Genomic DNA, 9238 nt, shown 5'->3' with positions numbered 1-9238 from the left:
GGCATTGTCCCTATGGTTTGCCTTGAGAACCACCCTCCTCCCATCCTCAGTCCATACCATCCCCAATCTGCAGCTCCAAGAACAAAGTTGCCGCAGTCTGGCTGGGCACACAATCATGAGCCACCACACAGCTTGTAGATTCAAACAGCAACTCTTTATTCCCGAACTCACACCAGCCGTCTACAATCACGTTCTGGGGAAATCCACGTTCTCTTCCCAAATCCACCTTCTCTGCCCAAATCCACCTCCACTGGGCTTCTGTCTCCCAAAATATATTGTCTGAATCCCGTGAGAACTCAAGGGGAACTCAGGCAGCAGGATACGCCCTATTCCCAGCAGGAATAATCTTAAACCTTAAACCTGGAACCTAAACTGGGAACGCCCTAAACACGATTATCTTAAAACCGGGAACACCCTAATCTGCCTTGGTCCTTGAGCAAGGTCACGTACATTCAATGTCACTGCAACATGTCAGCAACATGGGGTACGCTGGCAAGGAAATTGTCATACCTACTTGGCTAATGGCTCCCAGCACAAAGTCATGGCTTGACCCACCTAACATGTCTCCCTGACCTTCCTCATTACTTCTGGGATGGAATGTAACCCAATCCTAGGTTTCTATTGAAACAGTCGCAAAGGGAAGCTCCTTCCTCTGAGCTTCTCTTGCAAAGGTGTGGGCTTGTGGGCTCAGAGCTACCAGGTCACCATTCCTGGAGAGTCTGCCTGCCACCAAAGCCACACCAGAGACTGCCGGAACAGAGGGTAGAGAGAATAACGTGAGCACCTGTTTTCAGAGGCACAGAGCACCCTGTCTACCACACCCAAACCCAATAGCAACTCCTCCCATCCACAGGCCTTAAGCAGCCACCATCTCATCTGGCTTTAATTTAAATAGTCTCCTAACTCTTCTCCCTGCTTCTCTTCTTGCCCCTTCTCATATCCTGTCAACATAATGCATATTGACCTTTTCAAAAACCAGTGGGTGGGCTGGGGATGTGGCTCAAGCTGTAGCGCGCTCGCCTGGCCTGCGTGCGGCCCGGGTTCGATCCTCAGCACCACGTACAAACAAAGATGTTGTGTCCGCCAAAAAACTAAAAAAAATAAATAAATAAATTCTCTCTCTCTCAAAAAAAAACAAAACAAAAAAAAAAAAAAACAAAAAAACAGTGGGTGCACACTTGTGCATTACCCAGCTCTCTCAGCTGAGCAATGAGAGCCTGATAGCAACAACCACAATCAGCAGCAAGATGGTGGGCTCTGAGATCATCCTCCTCTAAAGGAAACCAGGCTCACTGGACAAATGGCAGATTCTAAGACCCAGGCAGGAAATACACGAGATGTGCTTGCAGCATCTTGTGGTACTGGAAATTAAGGAAATGTTTTAAAAAGAAAACACTGATGAGACATTTGATCCAGCTATCCCTCTCCTCGGACTATCCCCAAAGGACGTAAAAACAGCATACTATAGGGAGACAGCCGCATCAATGTTTATAGCAGCACAATTCACAATAGCTAAACTCTAGAGCCAACCTAGATGCCCTTCAGGGGATGAATGGATTAAAAAATGTGGCATATATACACAATGGAATTTTACTTAGCAATAAAAGAGAATAAAATCATGACATTTGCAGGTAAATGGATGGCACTGGAGAAGATAATGCTAAGTGAAGTTAGCCAATCCCTAAAAAACAAATGCCAAATGTTTTCTCTGATATAAGGAGGCTAATCATAGTGGGGTCGGGAGGGAGAGCATGGGAGGAATAGATGAATTCTAGATAGGGCAGAGGGGTGGGAGGGAAAGGAAGGGGACAGGGGATTAGCAAGGATGGTGGAATGTGATAGACATCATTATCCAAAGTATATGTATGAAGACATGAATTGATGTGAACATACTTTATATACAAACAGAGGTATGAAAAACTGTTCTATATGTGTAATAAGAATTGTGATGTATTTCGCTGTCATGTATTTAAAAAATAACCCCCCCCAAAAAAAAAAAAAAAAACAATGGTGAGAGAATATCAAAAGGACACAGGAACCAACTGAAAGAGCTCCCAGGGCCAAAGACAGGAAGAGAGCAAGAAAATAGAGTTGGATTATAACCCAAAATACAAATATACACAAATTCATTCTGATCTAAATTAATATTTGAATAAATCAATAAATCTTGACAAATAAAATAAATAAGTAAACAAGTTTAAACATTTCAAATAATTTATGTAGCTATTTCACCATCTAGAAGGCAGACTATAACACTGTATTTTTATTTGTTTTGTTTTATAAAACATTATCTTACTCTGCTATTATACAGAACATGACATTTTCATAGACTTTTTTAGGACTACAGTCAATGATTAGCACCACAAAAAAATAGTCCAACTCGAAAGAACAATCATTATACAAATTGAGCACCCTCTAACATATGCATAAATCTGCATGGAAAAGTACTGATGTGTTAGATTTGAACTTAGTGTTTATTTTCCCTTTCTAATGTATTAGGAAATGACATGCATTGAAGGAAAGAGGAAATACTGGCCAAATTGTATTGCCATATCATGTGTATATACAAATATGTAACAACGAGTCCCATCATTGTGTACAACTAAAATGCACCAATAAAAAATATGAGGAACAAAACAAGAAATGACAGGCATTTTAATTTACCAGAAACAATGCTTCCATTCTGACAGCAACGGGCTACTTCTATTATATAATAAAGTGAATACCAGAACCACAGAAGCAGGAGATGTTAAGTGAATATTTATTGGGGAGGGAAGTTGTCGACTTAAACAGCAGCATATAAAGAGTGATTAGGGAAGCTCCCTATTGTCACAGGCAGACATAACCCACGTAATGTGTGATATAGGAGGCATTTCAATTTGTGACCCCTAGCCCAGAATCACTAAGCACTTTCCCATTCTATCTACTACTTTCAGATTCCTAGTAAAAAGGAAAACAGTAAGAACATGGAAAATTTGTTACTGAGAGGAAATCCCCAAAGGAGAACAAGGGAAGGAATGTAGAAATCAAGAAGGTATGTAGAACACTCTTTAAATTACCATTAATCAAGCCGGGCTTGATAGCGCATACCTGTAATCCCAGCAGCTTGGGGGGGATGAGGCAGGAGGAGGATCATAAGTTCAAAACCAGCCTTAGCAACTCAGTGAAATTCTGTCTCAAAATAAAAAATTAAAAAGAGAGGCTGGAGATGTAGCTCAGTGGTTAAGAGCCTCTAGGTTTAATTTTTAGTACTCCCCCCAAAATTAAAATTAATCACATTTGCAGGCTTGGGGCTGTGGCTCAGCGGTAGCTCACTTGCCTTGCATGTGTGAGGCACTGGGTTTGATTTTCAGCACCACATATAAAGAAACAAAATAAAGGTCTATCAACAACTAGAAATTTTTTTTTAAAAATCACATTTTCATATCTTTATGGTAATACAAAATGTAGTCACTTGCACAACTGGTTCAGATTATTTAAATACCAGGCACAGTTTTAGTCTTCTTTATAAGAGTTAGGAATTTACTCCTGTCTGTATAAAATCAATATATTAATACTGTTTTAACTTTACCCCTATAAGGCCAAGACAAACACAAACCAAGGAATGGAGAATTCCCCACACATCAGTGTGAAAAGATGCTAAGCCATTGATTCCATGCACATGAGTGGGTTTCTTTGCTATAGAGAACGTCCAAGTGGAATAAGGAATGGAGACGTGTAAAAAGGTTTCTCCAAGGCGGAAGGCAGGATGATACCCTGTTTGTATCTAGGTTCCGGCCCCTTCTGTGGCATCACATTCTTCTGCACTGTCTGATGTGCATGATGTTGTCTCTAAGCAACTGCATGATGGGGGTGACATTTGTCTGAGTCTTCATTCATTAAATCAAATTCTGCTGAGGCCTCATTTTAGCCAATGTGCAGGCAAGCTCTGGGTTACTAAAGATGTCATGGTAAAATAGAAAAAAGCTAAAAGCCAGCCCCAGGTGGAATGGGTGTGTGGGCTGTATCTCTTTCTTGCTTATATGAAATGCATCTTGGTAAGCTCCTCGGGAATTATCAGTCTTTTGTGTTCCAGCAGCACCACCTGAGCAAGGTACCAGAAGTAACCTCCCTTCATTTTCGGGTCTAAGACCCTATTCTCTGTATTAAATATTTATTCAATAATTCTAGGTCCATGGTGCTGATGGATTTCCCCTCCCACTCCACGTTCTCGTGAGTCTTCCATCAGCTGCACCCTGTCGGAGGGTAGGCTTTCTGCTGAATGCTGGAGATAACCCTTCAGGGAAACCTGTGACACCTACCCACATTCTTATAGGCCACTAAGAGCAGGCTATCCGCTCCATCAGACAGTTCAGGCCCTGCTCAGTCACAGCCTGCAGGCAAGTGGCCACATGTTTTGCAGTGCTAGGCCTGCTCAGCCAACCTGGCCTTCTGGATCAGCTCTGTCTTTTTCAGGGCACCAGGCCAGGGTCAAGGGCAAGGCGAACAAGGGCCAACCAGGCCTGACCCAGATCCAGAGGAGTCCTCTTAGAGATCAGCAGCCAGGGCGTGTGGGCTGCACATAGTGACTTCCCTCAAAGATATGGAAAAGAGCTGAAAGAATAACTGCAGTGAATAAACCTGAAAAACTCTTCAGTGTCAAGGTCAGCATCAACAGGCATGAACTATATTGACAGTGCGAGATGAGGTGAAAGCAAGCTGCCCTGCCCCTGCTCCACCTCACTCTATACTCCAGCCATATGGGCTTCTCTCGCTGGTTCAAGCATCTGAGTTTCCCACTGTTCCCTCCTGGATTCCTTGCCTGCGAACCCGTCCCACTCACTGTCTAGATCCTGCTCCTTTCCCAAGACTCAGTTTATGCATCTTCCTCAGGAAGTCTTATGGAATCCTTTTGTTTTAAGCTCTCATAGAATAAGAAAAATTCCCTTTTGAAAACATATTGATTTGATCATTATTTGGGTAAACTGTGTTTTTCCCCCCAAAATGGAGTCATATATTCTATGACGAAGAAGAAGGAAGAAAAGAAGGAGGAGGAAGAGGAGGAAAAAAGAAAAGATAATAGGAAGTTTCCACAGGACAGATCGGGGGAGACCTGGAGGTCTAGAGTGGGAATGGAGAGGCAGAAGGAAAAGAGAGTCTGAAATCTAAGAGGAAGGTCTACTGGGGCTTCCGGGAGCACTGGACAGGTGGGGTCTGTAAGGAGGTAGAGGACAAACCCTGAGTCCAGGGCCCAGCTCCAACCAGGTGACAATATTAGAGATGATGCTGGCAATCCCAGAAGCCAGATGCTCTGTAAGGGGAAGAGAAATAAGTACTAGACAAACCACACCCCAAAAAAACCCATATAACAGTGTATCTTCCAAAGCACTGGAAAAATAAAAACAAAGAAAGCACAGTCTATATACAACATGAGGAAAAGAAATGAGAAGGGGTAGAAAGGAAAAAAAGAAAGAGAAAAAGAAACAAAGAAAAACAAAGATTAGATAAAAATCAAGGAAGTATAGCTGGGTGAGGTGGCGCATACCTATAATCCTAATAGCTCTGGAGGCTAAGGCAGGAGGATCGCAAGTTTAAAGCCAGCCTCAGCAAAAGTGAGGCACTAAGCAACTCAATGAGACCCCATCTCTAAAGAAAACACAAAATAGGGCTGGGGATGTGGCTCAGTGGCTGAGAACCCCTGAGTTCAATCCCCAGTATCCCCCTACCCCTGCCAAAAATGTAAAAAAGTAGAAAAATAAAATATTAGAGTGCATGTCCATAAGAGTTAGGATTAGTCAGTAGGGGTCAGTCAAGTATTTTTTTTTCTCCTTTTCTTTTATATTCAAATATAAAACTACAGGTTCTTCGAGAATATTTTACTGCAGCTTTGAGAACCAGTATGTCAAGCATTGTTAGCTTGGTGAATTAGAATAAAAATCAATATTATAAAATAAGAACACAAGTGAATGAGACAAAGTTCTTACCTGCCCCTGACTCCCAACTTTCTACGTGACAACAGAAAAATTCCCAGAATTTCACAACAAATATTGTCGGGTTTAAGACCTGAGGAGCTGCCTGGGTCATGACAATGCCCGTTGGGACTTGTTGGGCAAGGCCCCATTGTAAGCAGAAGTTCAGGTGACCTCACTGTCAGGGAAGCAAGCCCTACGTATGGGAGGAGCCAAGATCACAAGACCAGCAGAGGAACAGCACAACATTGTGCTTGCTGGTTATGGGATGGGGTGCAGGCCCCAGATAAAAACACAGCCTCGCTGACTCAGGCTTTTACAGTTGTAAGGAAAAGTGATGAGTGAGGGCAGGGGGAAAGTCTTGTCACAGGAACCATTGTGCACAGAAACCCAGGAGGATCGGGAGGAATGGGTGTAAGGCAGCACCAGGAACCTGAGCAAGCAGAGCTGGGGGTCTGCCCTGGGAGTCCTTCGCCTCTATATCTTAGCAACTCTTGTGCTAAACGTTCCCTTCTCGCTGGTAGACACAGTCCTCATGTGCTTCACCTCTTTTCTTTTTATATTTTAAGCTTCTTAAATTTTTTTTAATTTTTAGTTGTAGTTGGACACAATATCTTTATTTATTTATTTTTAAAATTTTTTTAGTTATACATGGACACAATATCTTTATTTTGTTTATTTTTATGTGGTGCTGAGGATCGAACTCAGTGCCTCACACATGCAAGGCGGGCGTTCTATGCTCACCTCTTTTCTCTCTCTCATGGCTTCTGCTCATTGCCACTTTCCGTAGGTGCCCCATGATGGCCCCATGGCCTTCTCTAACTGGGGCCTTGCAGCCCAACTTTCACATTAGCTGCCTCATTCCCTTTGATATTTCCTGGTTCAACTTTTTTTTTCCCAGAAAAAAATGGTCTAATTTTCCCAGCCCGTGTCTTCACACCAGGACCAACATAGATACCTGACCAGCCTTGTTCTATCATGCCCCATTCACCCCATGGGTGAGGGAGGGATCCTCTGCACTAAAATAGTATAGGATAGCCAAACCCATGACATCTGCCACTGGACAGATAAGATTGATAGCAGTTTACTAATCACGTAGACTCATAGTCCAGGGGAGAAAGACACCACATGTCATGCAGGGCCCATGGGGTTATTCTTGGGAGCAGAGCAAACCAGCAAGGGCTATGGAAAGCTGGTGTCATAGTAGCACTAGATGAGGGGCTTCAGTTCCTGCAGCAGAGTGTGATTGGCTTGTTGAATAATTTCCCAGCTGGCAGGGAAATGGAAACTATCATTGGGTGAAGTTTAGCTGACCCAGTTAGTAAGGAACTAGCCACGTGGGGAGCATTTCAGCTTAGGGGGACCATATCTGGTGAGACAGAGGAAATTAGGGCTAGGTTTTTAAAGCCCTGTGAGGCTCAAATTCATATTCTAAAGATTTTACCACATATTTTAGAGCTTAAACACAAGCCTGTGCCTTCAGCTCTGACCCTTTTGCACATAGAACAACCTGCTGCTGGTTGCTCATTTAGAGTGCTTTCCCTGGGTGTTAGAGTCTGTAAACAAGTCAGGATGGCGCCTGGCATTTTGCCAGAGAAATGTTAGGGTCTGTAAACAAGTCAAGATGGCGCCTGGCAAAATGCCAGAGGGAGTGGTTTGTGAAGTAACGCCAGTGAGCCATTAAGTGTGGAGATTCCTTATTGGTTGACTGATGTATCTAGTTTATGCTAATTAAGATAAGCTGTGTGGAATGTATAAACACCGCTCCTGTCCTACAGTAAACGGCTCCTACTCCTGCTGTATCAATCTACACAAGTTGTTCGTCACCCCCCGGTTATTTTGCTGCAGCCGAACTGCGGCACCTGGGGTCCTAATGGGGACCCTAGTAGGACTGTTCTGCTGAGCCCATCCCAACACTAACCCGGCTCCCTCCTGCTTTCTCTCTGCTCCCCTGGCTGGGGCGGCCTCTGCCTGCATTCCTGCCTCAGCCACTGGACTTGTGATTTGGACCTGATACCTGAGAATGGCGTCTCCTTGAAGAGAGTGGGAAACTTGACCAGACTTCTCCTCGGAACAAAGCTAGAGAACAGAAGACTCTCCAGGGACACCCAAGAAGAGAGATCACCAAGGTCATGATATTATAGACCTTGTTCTACTTAACTTCAATAAAAAACTAGAGATGAGTATTGTTCATATTTTGTGGCATTTCCAGAACCAGAATGTCCCTCCCTACTCCTGTTTTTTTTCTTAATATTTTATTTTTATGTTTTAGGTGGACACAATCTCTTTATTTTATATCTATGTGGTACTGAGAATCAAACCCAGTGCCTCGTGCATGCTAGGCGAGCACTCTCCCGCTGAGCCACAACCCCAGCCCTCCTGGTTATTTTTGACCTTCCAACTATGCCTTAAGGGTGCCTGTTTTACTCAGCTTTTTCACTGCTGTGACTAAAGGACCCAACCAGAATAACTTTGGAGGAGGAAAAGTTTGAGGGCTCAAGGTTTCAGAGGTCTCAGTCCATTGACAGCTGGCTTTTTTCCTGAGGTCTCCAGGTAAGAAACAACAGAGCAGAAGAATGAAGAATGTGGCAGAGGGAAGCAGCACACCTGACGATCAGAGAGCAGAGAGACTCCACTCACCAGATTAAAAAAATGCAAGAAAGCCTCGCCCCCAATTCCCACCTCCTCCAGCCACACCCTCCCACTTCACTTACCACTCAGTTAATCCCTATCAGGGGATTAGTTCACTGATTGGGTTAAGACTCTCACAACCCAATCATTTCTCCTCTGAACCTTCTTGCATGGTCTCACACCCAAACCATAACAGTGCCCCAGAATTTCACATCCAGCAAGGAAGACTGCCTTTCCGACACGCTCACGTGTACAATTAGGAATGGAAAAGGGCGCAGGGAGAGAGGCCGTGACCCAGGCAACGTTCCATTCTAAAGATTTGAAATGAACTCCTTCAGGTACCAAAAGAGTAGTTCCCCCACACAAGGTGCAGGAAGGGAGGAAATGCGAACAGAGGAGGTGCAGGGGAAGAGCTGGACGGATGATCATACCAGAGGCAGGAAGTGAGTGAGAGGAACGGAATAAGGAGGAGGAAGAGGAAGGAAGGTGCAGCCAGCTGAAAAGGAGATGTGTGTCTACGGCAGCCCCGGACCTGAACAGGGCAGCTCGCCCCAGGGAAGAAGGGGTTCAAGCTTCAGATGAAGAGGACAATGGGAATGTGATGTGGGTACCTGCCGGCCACCAGCCTCCTAAGCAGGCAAGTGAGAATTCTGGGGCAT

The 9238-nt window shown here is 44.1% G+C and overlaps 1 pseudogene; it reads right to left on the bottom strand.

The window, feature by feature from the left end:
* Positions 1 to 3766: 3766 nt before the first annotated feature.
* Positions 3767 to 4461, bottom strand: LOC124084845 (14-3-3 protein theta-like; annotated as a pseudogene).
* Positions 4462 to 9238: the final 4777 nt, after the last annotated feature.

Source organism: Marmota monax, unplaced genomic scaffold (genome assembly GCF_021218885.2).
Source record: "Marmota monax isolate L192 unplaced genomic scaffold, Marmota_monax_Labrador192_F-V1.1 WCK01_AAM20220418_F8-fsc00106, whole genome shotgun sequence".
In the NCBI taxonomy this organism is placed as follows: domain Eukaryota; kingdom Metazoa; phylum Chordata; class Mammalia; order Rodentia; family Sciuridae; genus Marmota; species Marmota monax.
The sequence above is the reverse complement of the archived record's forward strand: the minus strand, read 5'-3'. Positions and strand labels throughout refer to the sequence as shown.